Raw genomic sequence first — 13,458 nt, forward strand, 5'->3', positions numbered from 1 at the left:
ACAGATCCTTTACATCTTTGGTTAGATTTATTCCTAGGTATTTTATGTTTTCTGACTGCTGTGGCTAGAACTTCCAGTAGTATATTAAATGATACTGGTGAGGGGTGCCTGGGTGGCTCAGTCGGTTAAGCGTCTGACTTAGGTTCAGGTCATGACCTCACATTCATGTATTTAAGCCCCGCATTGGGCTCTGTGCTGACAGCTAGTTCAGAGCCTAGAGTCTGTCTTCGGATTCTTTGTCTCGCTCTCTCTCTGTCCTCCCTCTACTCGTGCTCTCTCTCTCTCTCTCTCTCTCAAAAATAAGTAAAAAACATAAAAAAATAAAAAGAAATAATAGTGGTGAGAGTGGATATCCCTGTTTTGCTCCTCACTGTAGAGAAACAATTTTCATTTTTTCCCTATTGAGGATGATATTAGCTGTGGGTTTTTCATATATGGCCTTTATCATGTTGAGGTATGTTCCCTCTAACCCTACTTTGTTGAGGGTTTTAATCATGAAATATATTGTACTTTGTCAAATATTTTTTTTCTCATCTGCTGAAATGATAATATCATTCTTATCCTTTCTTTTATTAATGTGGTGTATCACATTGATTGATTTGTGAATATTCAACCACCCTTACAACGCAGGGATAAATCCCACTCGATCATGGTGTATTTTCTTTTTAAAGTGCTGCTGAATTGGGGCGCCTGGGTGGCGCAGTCGGTTAAGCGTCCGACTTCAGCCAGGTCACAATCTCGCGGTCCGTGAGTTCGAGCCCCGCGTCGGGCTCTGGGCTGATGGCTCAGAGCCTGGAGCCTGTTTCGATTCTGTGTCTCCCTCTCTCTCTGCCCCTCCCCCATTCATGCTCTGTCTCTCTCTGTCCCAAAAATAAATAAACGTTGGAAAAAAGAAAATTAAAGTGCTGCTGAATTTAGTTACTTACTATTTTGTTGAGAAATTTTGCATCTATATTAATCAATGATACTGTCCTGTTTCCTTTTTTTTTTTCTTATAGTATCCTTATAGGGGTTTAATACTGGGCAATACAGCCTTCATGAAATGAGTTTGAGAATATTCCTCTTCTTCAATTTTTGTAAGAGTTTTAGAAGGATAGGCATTAATTTTCTTCAAATATTTCATATATTCACGAGTGAAACTATCTGAGATTTTTCTCTGTTACAAGATTTTTTATTAACTACTTCAGTCTCTTTACACATTATTATTGGTATTTTCAGGCTTTCTTTTTCTTCATTATTCAGTTTTGGTAAGATATGTGTATCTAGGAATTTATCTGTTTCCTTTAAATATTCCAGTTTGTTGGCATATACATTTTCATAGTATTCTCATGATCCTTTTTATTTCTGTGGCATCATATGTAACGTCACCTTTTTTTTTTTATTTAATTTATTTGAGTTTTATTTTTTATTTTTATTGGTCTGGCTAACGGATTGTCAATTTTATTTATAATTTCAAAAAGCCAGCTCTTAGTTCTTGATCTTTTCTACTGTTTTTCTGGTCCCTATTTCATGTATTTCTGCTTTGATCTTTATTATATCCTTCCTTCTGCTCTGGGGCTTTGTTTTTCTTTTCTTTTCTTCTTTTTTTTTTCTAGTTCTTTGAGGTATAAGGTTGAGTTATTAAAGATCTTTTATTTTTCTTTTCTTTTTTTGAGATCTTTCTTTTTTCTTAGTGTAGGCATTCTTTTTTATAAACTTTCCTTTTAGACTTGCTTTTGCTGCATCTCATAAAGTTTTGGTGGTTTTTTAAAGTTTATTTATTTATTTTGAGAAAGACAGAGAGAGTGCAAGCAGGACAGAAGGAGAGAGAGAGAATCCCTAGCAGGTTCTGCATTGTCAGCACAGAGCCAAATGCAGGGCTCGAACTCATGAATGGTGAGATCACGACCTGAGCCAAAATCAAGAGTTGGATGCTTAACCAACTGAACCATCCAGGTGCCCCAATTGTGGTATGGTTTATTTACATTTTTATTTGTTTATATTTACCATTTGATTTTTTTTTTGACTCATTGGTTGTTCAGGAGTTATATTGTCTTGTTATTCGATTTTTTTCTGACAAGAAATCTTCTGTTATTCTTATCATTTTTTCACTATATGTAACATGTCTTTTTTTAATCTCTATTTGCTTTTAACATTCTCTCTGCCTTGGATTTTGAGATTTGGTTTGATGTCCCTGATATATATATATATATATATATATATATATATATATATATATATATATCTTGTATTTGTACTTCATTGAACTTGTTGGGTCTGTAGGTTTATGGTTTCTGCCAAATTTGATAATTTTGGAAATATTATTCCCTCACATATTTTTCCTTCCTTTTCTTTACTTCAGGGATACCGGTTGCAATTGTGTATTATACTGCTTGACGTTTTCTCACAGATGCTCTGTTTCTCATAAGATGCTCTGTTCTTTTGCCTGTTTTACACTCTGTGTTTCTTTTTGATGGCATCTATTGTTGTGTCTTCCCCAATATTTTTACCTTCCATATCAAATTTTCTTTTAATCCCATTCATTTTATTTTTTGTCTCAAATTTTAGTTTTTTATCTCTAGAAATTTGATTTTTGGCTTTTTATATCTTCTCTGTCTCTAATTTTTAACATATGGAATGGAGTTATAATGACCATTTTAACATCCTTATCTGCTAATTCTGACATATGTATCAATTCTGGGTCATTTTTGATTGGTTGGTTTCTTCTTATTATATGTTATTTTTAACATATAATGTTATGCCATTAACATATAATGTAATGCCTGACGATTTTTTATAAGAAGCCAAGCAATGTGAATTTTGCCTTACTGTGTGCTGGAAACTTTTGTATTCTTATATATATTCTTGAACTTTATCCTGGGGCACAATTAAGTTAGGTGAAACAATCTGATGCTTTGGATTCTCCCTTTTAAGGTCTTTTTAGGGACATCTGGGTGGCTCAGTTGGTTAAGTGACTCACTTCGACTCAGGTCATCATCTCATGGTTCATGAGTTTGAGCCCGCGGGACTGTGCTGACAGCTCAGAGCCTGGAGCCTGCTTCAGATTCTGTGTCTCCCACTCTCTCTGCCCCTCCCCCACTCATGCTCTGTCTCTCTCTTCTTCAAAAATAAATAAACATTAAAAAATAAATAAATAAGATTTTTAGGCAGGATCAGAACAATGTTTAGAGATACACAGTACTCAGGCTGGTTAACTCCAGGTACTTCATGAATTGTGAGAATTTCCAGCCTGGCTTGTGGAAACAGGCAGTGTTTTTATGTCCATCCTCCATGAGTTCTTATTTCCTTCTAAACCTTTAAAATAGTTCTTTTCACAGTTGTATGTTTATCAGTAATCTGCTGAATATTTGAGGAGACCTCTACAGGTCTCTGTAGTCTTTTCTCTGCTCCTCTCACCACTCTAGTAGTCAATCATGCTAATCTATCTGCCTTGGTCCCCCCTGACTCTCAGTTTTGTCTCATCAACTCAGAGAATCTGCCAGGCTCTGTCTGAGTTTCCTTTACCTACACAACAGTCTGAAAACTCTCAAGGTGGTAAGTTTGGGCAATCATAGGGCTTGTTGGATTTGTTCCCAGTCTGTTGGGAATCACTTTCTTTTGTTGCCTAATATTTGATCTCTAGAAAACTGTTGTTTGTTGTATTTTGTTAATGAATTTATTAACTTATTAATTAATTTGTTTATTTTTGTGTTGGGAGGGGGTATTGTTTCAAACAGGTGGATGAATCCCATCTCTGATAGTCTATTTTGGCCAGAGGTAGAAGTCCTTGGACTATGGAACTTTTATCATTTTTATGACTATCATTTAGGTCTGTTTTATTGAAGTAATTCACTGTTATTTTATTTTCTAAATTATTTTCCCATTCATTTTTTCATATTTGTCCTTTTTCCAATAGATTTTGATTGGTTGTTTTACTCTCTTATATACTTTTATTATTCTTCAAATTCTGATGTAACTACTTAGAGTCTTTAGTTTCACTACTTATGCTATGGATGACTGTTTCTATTTTATATGATGCTTGTTAAGGAGAGTTCACTTCTCCATTTCCTAAAAGATGTTTGATAAAGATAGTTTGTATTTAAAATTGTGTTTTACTATCAAGTTATAGTACATTTACAACTTGTTATTAACACAGAGGTAAACTATCAAGTTGTAGTAAAGTTACAACTTCTTATAACAGAAATAAATAAGCATATTCACAGTTACTCTGTGAGAAACTTAGGATATTCTGACCATTAAAGAGTGCTAGCCATCACCTGCTAGCCTTGAATTTATGTTTTGCTTTCTTTAGTATTTTACACATAAACCCCCAATTATTGGGAGTGTGTTAACAATATGGGGTTCTCCCTTCTATGTTGTACATTTCTACACTATATAAAAGTGTAGAAATTTCTATATAAAAGTATACCTTTATACTTTGGGGCCCAGCTTACCAGCAAAGATCAATACCTCTTTTCTCCTCTTGACCATTTCACACATTCTAGGATAACTCCTGCTACTTTATATTTTCTTCCTCTCCCACTAACCACATTCCAGTTCCACAGATTTGGTGTCCTCTGATTTAGAAATGATAAATAATGGTTTACCATATATCAAAAAATCTGTTTGAAGATTCTGACAGTTATCTGTGCAGAGTATAGGTTAGTTTTTCCTGTATATAAGTCAATTAAAACTGATCACAAAGCTACTGGTGCTTTTATATTTTAAGAAAATATGAAATAATACATTTTACTAAAACTTTTACTGCTATACAGTTTCACATATGTGTGTATGTGTGTGTGTGTATATATATATGTATATATATTTTTTTCATTTTAATATAGGATTTACTCTCCCATATGCTACATATGGACCCACATCAGCGGTACACTACAGAACAAGTATTAAAACACTCATGGATAACCCACAGAGATCAGTTGCTGAATGATCAGCCAAATAGATATGATGCATCACATGTCATTAAGGTAAAACAAACATTTTTACGCATCTTCTAAATGTTTGATAAAACTATTGCATGCCATTTACTGATAACACATATAATTACCTTAAATATCTTTATTTTTAAAAATGTATTTATAGGTTCTTTGTTTTTGTTTTAAATAACAACTGTGGATTCTTGTTAATCTTCTTTACCTATTGCCTTTCAGATGATAAATAAAAATTCCTTAATTGTATTTAACTTTCTCTTTAGACACTGGGGCTAAGAGTATACTAAATGTAGGTTTTATATGTAAAGAAAATATTGCTATTGGTTCCTAAATAACCATGGTTGCAAATTCCCATATTTATAGACATTGAATCTAGGTGGAAAATTTAGTGTTTCATGCATTCATCTGTTGATGAACACTTAGATTGTTTCTATGTCTTGGCTGTTGTGAATAATGCTGCACTGAACATGGGAGAACAAAGATCTCTTTGAGGATAAATATTGTGGTGGACAAATATCCAGTGGAATACTATTCAGCTTTAAAAATTAGATCCTGTCATTTGCAACAACACGGATGAACCTGGAAGACATGCTAAATGAAATAGGCCAGACACAGAAATATATATATATATATATATATATATATATATATATATATAATCTCTCTTACAGGTGGAATCTAAACCAGTTAAATATATAAAAGCAGAGAGTAGAAAGGTTGTTACCAGGGGCAGGGAAGAGGGCAAAATGGGGAGATATTGGTCAAAATACAAAGTTGCAGTTATGTAGGATGAATAAGTCTAGATATCTAATGTACAGCATGATGACTATAGTTAATAATACTGTATTAAATATTGGATGGATGCCTGGATGGCTCAGTTGGTTAAGTGTTAGACTTTGGCTAAGGTCATGGTTTGTGAGTTCAAGCCCCACATCAGGCTCTGTGCTGACACCTCAGAGCCTGGAGACTGCTTCAGATTCTGTCTCCCTCTCTCTCTCTCTCTGCCACTCCCCTGTTCTCTCTCTCTCTCTCTTTTTTAAAAATACACAAATATTAAAAATTTTTAAAAAGGGGCGCCAGGGTGGCTCAGTCGGATAACCGTCCGACTTCAGCTCAGGTCACAATATCGCAGTCGGTGCATTCAAGTCCCGCATCAAGCTCTGGGCTGATGGCTCAGAGCCTGGAGCCTGCTTCTGATTCTGTGTCTCCCTCTCTCTCTGCCCCTCCCCCGTTCATGCTCTCTCTGTCTCAAAAATAAATAGATGTTAAAAAAATTGAAAGGGGCGCCTGGGTGGTGCAGTCGGTTAAGCGTCCGACTTCAGCCAGGTCACGATCTCGCGGTCCGTGAGTTCGAGCCCCGCATCGGGCTCTGGGCTGGTGGCTCGGAGCCTGGAGCCTGTTTCCGATTCTGTGTCTCCCTCTCTCTCTGCCCCTCCCCCGTTCATGCTCTGTCTCTCTCTGTCCCAAAAATAAATAAAAACATGGAAAAAAAAAAGTAAAAAAAAAAAATTGAAAAAAAATTTGTTAAATATTGGAAATGAAATTTGCTAAGAGTAGATTTCACGTGCTTTCATCAAAACAATATGATAACTATGTGATTTGTTCATTAGCTTGACTATAGTAATCATTGTACTATGTATATGCACATCAAAATGTGTTCCATGTCTTAAATATATACAACTTATATTAAAAACAAAATTCTTGTTCCTTCTATCCCGACTTTCTTGAGGGTTTTTATTAAGAAAAGATGCTGAATTTTGTCAAATGCTTTTTCTGCATTGATTGACAGGATCATATGGTTCTTATCTTTTATTAATGTGATGTATCACATTGATTGATTTGTGAATGTTGAACCAGCCCTGCAGCCCAGGAATAAATCCCACTTGATCATGGTGAATAATTCTTTTTATATGCTGTTGAATTCGATTTACTAGAATCTTATTGAGACTTTTGCATCCATATTGATCAGGGATATTGGCCTGTAATTCTCTTTTTTTTACTGGGTCTCTGTCTGGTTTAAGAATCAAAATAATGCTGGCTTCATAGAAAGTCGGGATAGAAGGAACATACTTAAACATCATAAAAACCATTTATGAAAACCCACAGCTAATATCATTCTCAATGGGGAAAAGTGACAGCTTTCTCCCTGAGATCAGGAACATGACAAGGATGTCCACTCTCACCGCTATTGTTTAACATAGTGTTGGAAGGTCTAGCATCAGCAATCAGACAACAAAAAGATATCAGAGGCATCCAAATTGGCAAAGATGAAGTCAAGCTTTCACTTTTTGCAGAGAACATGATACTATACATGGAAAACCCGGTAGACTCCACCAAAAGTCTGCTAGAACTGATACATGAATTCAGCAAAGCCGTAGGATACAAAATCAATGTACAGAAAACAGTTGCATACTTCTACACTAATAATGAAGCAACAGAAAGACAAATAAAGAAACTGATCCCATTCACAATTGCACCAAGAAGCATAAAATACCTAGGAATCAACCTAACCAAAGATGTAAAATATCTGTATGCTGAAAACTATAGAAAGCTTATGAAGGTAATTGAAGAAGATACAAAGAAATGGAAAAATATTCCGTGCTCATGGATTGGAAGAATAAATATTGTTAAAATGTCAATACTACCCAACTATCTACGCATTCAATGCAATCCCAATCACAATTGCACCAGCATTCTTCTCGAAGCTAGAACAAGCAATCCTAAAATTCATATGGAACCACAAAAGGCCCAAATAGCCAAAGTAATTTTGAAGAAGAAGACCAAAGCAGGAGGCATCACAATCCCAGACTTTAGCCTCTACTACAAAGCTGTAATCATCAAGCAGCATGGTATTGGCCCAAAAACAGACACACAGACCAGTAGAATAGAATAGAAACCCCAGAACTAGACCCACAAGTGTATGGCCAACTAATATTTGACAAAGCAGGAAAGAATACCCAATGGAAAAAAGACAGTCTCTTTAACAAATGGTGCTGGGAGAAGAAGCAGAAGAATGCAGAAGAATGAAACTAGACCACTTTCTCACACCATTCACAAAAACCAACTCAAAATGGATAAAGGACCTGAATGTGTGACAGGAAGCCATCAAAACCCTAGAGGAGAAAGCAGGAAAAAACCTCTCTGACCTCAGCCACAGCAATTTCTTACTTAACACATCTCCAAAGGCAAGGGAATTAAAAGCAAAAAGGAACTATTGGGACCTCATGAAGCTGCAAAGCCTCTGCACAGGAAAGGAAACAATCAACAAAACTAAAAGGCAACCAACGGTATGGGAAAATATATTTGCAAATGACATACCGGTCAAAGGGCTAGTGTCCAAAACCTATAAAGAGCTCACCAAACTCCACACCCGAACAACAAATAATCCAGTGAAGAAATGGGCAGAAAACATGAATAGACACTTGTCTAAAGAAGACATCCAGATGGCCAAAAGGCATATGAAAAGATGCTCAACGTCGCTCCTCATCAGGGAAAAACAAATCAAAACCACACTCAGATATCACCTCACAACAGTCAGAGTGGCTAAAATGAACAAATCAGGAGACTATAGATGCTGGAGAGGATGTGCAGAAACAGGAACCCTCTTGCACTGTTGGTGGAAATGCAAACTGGTGCAGCCGCTCTGGAAAACAGTGTGGAGGTTCCTGAAAAAATTAAAAAGAGACCTACCCTATGACCCAGCAATAGCACTGCTAGGAATTTGCCCAAGGGATACAGGAGTGCTGATGCATAGGGGCACTTGTACCCCAGTGTTTATAGCAGCACTCTCAATGATAGCCAAAATATGGAAAGAGCCTAAAAGTCCATCAACTGATGAATGGATAAAGAAATTGTGGTTTATATACACAATGGAATACTACATGGCAATGAGAAAGAATGGAATATGGTCTTTTGTAGCAACGTGGATGGAACTGGAGAGTATTATGTTAAGTGAAATAAGTCAGAGAGAGAAAGACAAATACCATATGTTTTCACTCTTATGTGGATCCTGAGAAACTTAACAGAAGTCTATGGGGGAGGGGAAGAAAAAAAAAAGAGGTTAGAGAGGGAGAGAGCCAAAGCATAAGAGACTCTTAAAAACTGAGAACAAACTGAGGATTGATGAGGGGTGGGAGGGAGGGGAGGGTGGGTGATGGGTATTGAGGAGGACCCCTTTTGGGATGTGCACTGGGTATTGTATGGAAACCAATTTGACAATAAATTTCATTTAAAAAAATTTTAAAAAGGAATAAACTATGTTGACTTAAGAAAAAAAACATAACAGAGTTATGATAGTTCTGTAATGTGTGTATCTATTGTGACTGGACATGAAATCTTTGTTAGTTGATAAAAAAAAAACATTATTGGGGCGTCTGGGTGGCTCAGTCATTTGAGCGTCAGACTTCAGCTCAGGTCATGATCTCACAGCACATGGGTTCAAGCCCCACCTCAGGCTCTGTGCTGACAACTCAGAGGCTAGAGCCTACTTCAGATTCTGTGTCTCCCTCTCTCTCTGCCCGTCCCCCACTCACACTCTGTCTCTCTGTCTCTCAAAAACACATTTTAAAATAGTTTAAAAATTTTTAAATAAAATTCTTAAAGCATTTAAAACAAATTACATGAGTGATGTAAGTCTGATAAAAATAATACATTTTAGTGTTTTAAAAATTTGTAAGCAGCATAGTCATTGAAATAAAAAAAAATATACAAGGTATATTCAGGTATTAATTTGTGAAAGAAACATTAATGCATAGATCAAGTATACTCAATTATTTTCCTAAGAAATAAGGTTGTATTGTAGTTAAATCTCTCATGATATAATGTGGAAATTTTTTACCTCCAGAGATTGTTATTCAGATTGTCTTATTTCTCATTATTTTAGGGAGTAGTGGTCACCACATGTTCTGCCCTGACTCACAAGACCTTTCAACCAGTCCTTGAGCCTGTTGCTGCTTCAAACTTAGCTCAGCGACGGAGCATGAAAAAACGAACATCAACTGGCCTATAAGATTTCTAGTGTTCCTCAGCCAGACTGGATGAAGAGAAAATTAAATGTGTGGCTTTTTGCCTAATCTTATATCAAAGGCATTGTTTTCTGCTACATTACTTGAATATTCTGTTTAAGCCTCCTTTTTTAGGGAGATGAGATAAAAAAAAATACACAGGTCCACAGTATTCATACTCTATGTTGTTTTGTAGTGGTGTCCAAGTGTTTAAATATATAATTGGTGTCTACAAGGTCCTAACAACTTCTCTGCACACTAACTTGTAAAGTTCCTTTCAAATAAAGTTATTTTAATAGTTTTTCTAGTTTCATAAGATAATGATTTGGGGAATCAGTACCAACAATCAGGATGCAAATACAATAGTATAATGCCAAGCAATGCCAATATTTGTAACATCAGATCCTGAAGAATAGGCTTTTTTAAAAAAGAAAACAAACAAAAATGTATTGTACAAACTTGTTTTTGCATACAACCAAAGGACTACATTCATTTGTGCCAATACATGAGCTCCTGATATAGTTGGTGCCAAAATTTTTACAGAATCAAATCACAGATTATGTATTCAGACAGACCTATATATTATCCATAAGTGTCCTCATCTAGAAATAAAGGTTTCCATAAGACCTCTGTAAATTTTACATCTAATGAAATTATGGTACAAATGAATAATTTTTTCAGCCAAAGGCTTTATAATTGGTCTTGTAATCTACTAAATAGGTTATAATTAAGCCTTTGAAAATAAAGTACATGTGTTGATACCACCTTCATGATATATAGACATACTTTAAATTTACTCAATTGGATTTAATCATATTTTTCCCTTTGGTAATGAACTACATTTTTGTCTTTGGACTTTCAAAATTTAATTACAGTGTAGTGTATTAATTTACCTTGAATCCTATGGTTATATAGTTTAAATTTTATTGTAATGGACTTGTGGGCTTAGCCCACATGATATAATACAATGCATTTCAGTAAACTTTAAACATTGCTACAAAGAGATAAACTAACATTTTGAAAAGAAAATAATATTAATGATCTACATAAAATTTGAGCACATTTTACATTTTATTTATGAAAAAATTCTGGCAAAATTGGTCTTATTTTTAAATTTATGATTTAGAACCATGGGGTAGTATATATTGTTATCTCAAATGATAGAATTTTAAAGAATCTTTTCATTTTGTTGAAGAAAATACCATTACTACTACTACTACTACTGACAGAAAGAACTCATGAATGTAAACTGGAGGATATTACAGCTTTGTTTAGTGAATATAAGCGAACAACTTGTGTGTGCTAAGTGTACTGTTTTTTGTGTATTTTGCTTAATCCAGAGAGCAAGATGATTACTAAGCACTGAAGTATAAAATTCAGTCTAGAAGACTTGTAACTTTGGTATTCAATAAAGGAAACTATACATATTCTCTTTATAATATAAGTGATATATATTCCATATAAAAAGATCTGTTTCTTTGGTATGATGTATAAAAGTATACATCTTTACTTTGAGGTGTCTTTTGTAATAATTGAAAGATTTAAAAACATCTAATGCCACATGGAAAACATTATTTAGTAATAGACATGTACCATATCTTGTGGATTTTTCTTTCCCAATTTTGCCTTTTCTTTCCTCATTTTGCTTTCTTACTAGAATTACTTGCATGTAACCATTTGTGTTCATATATTCTGACTTACTTTCCTCTTGTCATTATCTTATTGGTGCTGTCATGCCTTCTTTTTATCAGAATTAATATGACAAACTTAGAGGTATGATTTTGGTGTTGGACTTTTCAGAACAGAGATACAATTTCCAAGTATTCTTTTCAAGTAATAGCATTAGGGTATGTGAAATTGGAAAGTGCAAAATTATCACAAAATAACTTACAATCTTTCTATATTAATTAATCTTTCCATATAATTAATTACAATCTTTCTAAATTAATTAATGGTTTTTAAAAGTAGATTATCTTAATTAATTTCTCACTGAGGTTGCTCAGAGGGGTAATATTATACAGTCCTTTCATGAATGGAACACAATCAGAATTAAGCAATGAACAGCAAGATTCTTCATCACTCAATGAGGATTGAAAAATTATAAAAAGACACAGAAACACTAGTAGATTTTCCCAATAATGGTGCAAAACTTTTCTGCTGGAAAATTCAAAGCAGATTTAAAAAAGTAGTAGGGACAACTTTAGTATAAAGGAAATCTTCAAATTATACTCTAATTTTATAGAAGGAATCCAGATAGGGACGTTTACTCATGTACTTTTTGGCTAGAGCAATAAATTCATATGTAAATGGGAGCTGTTTTGGTGGGGTTCCTATAAATGCTTAACCAGTAAAACAAATCCTTTCTATAAAATTTTAGTATACTGTGGTTTCTAATGGATTCATGAACAATTAATTTCCATTGCTTTTCTTTTTAGTTGATGGTTCTTGCTAGTATTTACTGATAGCACAATTTAGGAGTTTTGTTGTTCTGGAAAGGAGAGGATATTGTAGTCTTATTTTCCTCAAAGGGAAAACATCATGTTTTCCCAGAAAGACTAAGAATCTATGGTCCTAAAGTGCATATTATCGTAAGTAAACACAGGAAGGCATTGGTAAGTAAATTAAAATGTAGTGGTGGTGATTTTGTGGGGGTGAAATGGTTTCAGCCAATTCATGAAAATCAAACTTGAGCCTCTTTTGTTAGACATAGAAATGCCTAAACATTAATTTTTGCAATGTATTGCTATCAGTAATTAAACATAAAAAAACATTTTTATAGTACTTCTGGTTAATCCAAAAGGATTTCTTATGTGTAGACAACCCACAAACTTAAGAATAGATGTTTAATGTTTACAATGTCTCCTCATTGAACATTCATGTTAGTGTATTACTGCCCATAGAAATTTACTCATACTGATCGAATAGTATTTCCCTGGAAGTAAGAGGCCCTTCATATATGAAAAAAGGAAATAATAAACCTGCTTAACTTGGCCTTAAGATCAACTAGAAAACTTAGGTTTTAAACTAGGCAAAATATGTCTCTGGCATTCTGTATATTCTCTTTCTCCTGCTTTCCAGTCCCCACATGCTATCCTACTTGACTACCTCACAGAGGACTCCATGATTAAAGCTTACTCCAGAAGGATTTTGTGCCCCAAAGTACCTCACAAGCTTTCCCCTCCCCAAATCAGAGCTTCCATTCTCAAAGAGCAGTTATATTCAGCTAAAAGGGTGAAAGGAGAATTATCTTGATAAATTAATTCTCATTTTTCTGTCAATGGCTAATAAATAATCGGTATTTTTGAAGGAAGTTGCCCATTAATTTTTTTTTATTTATATATGAAATTTATTGTCATATTGGTTTCCATACAACACCCAGTGCTCATCCCAAAAGGTGCCCTCCTCAATACCCATCACCCACCCTCTCCTCCCTCCCACCCCCCATCAACCCTCAGTTTGCTCTCAGTTCTCAAAAGTCTCTTATGCTTTGGCTCTCTCCCCCTCTAACCTCTTTTTTTTTTTTCCTT

The 13,458-nt window shown here is 34.8% G+C and overlaps 1 long non-coding RNA gene across 1 annotated transcript; it reads left to right on the plus strand.

The window, feature by feature from the left end:
- Nucleotides 1-4,772: 4,772 nt before the first annotated feature.
- LOC121024194 (uncharacterized) lies at nt 4,773-12,699 on the plus strand. Its single transcript, XR_005787641.1, has 2 exons — nt 4,773-4,964; nt 9,811-12,699. It is a non-coding gene; the product is annotated as an uncharacterized LOC121024194 (long non-coding RNA).
- The last annotated feature ends 759 nt before the right edge of the window (nt 12,700-13,458 follow it).

This window comes from Herpailurus yagouaroundi, unplaced genomic scaffold (assembly GCF_014898765.1).
Source record: "Herpailurus yagouaroundi ecotype Mexico unplaced genomic scaffold, PumYag 60982, whole genome shotgun sequence".
Taxonomy (NCBI): Eukaryota; Metazoa; Chordata; class Mammalia; order Carnivora; family Felidae; genus Herpailurus; species Herpailurus yagouaroundi.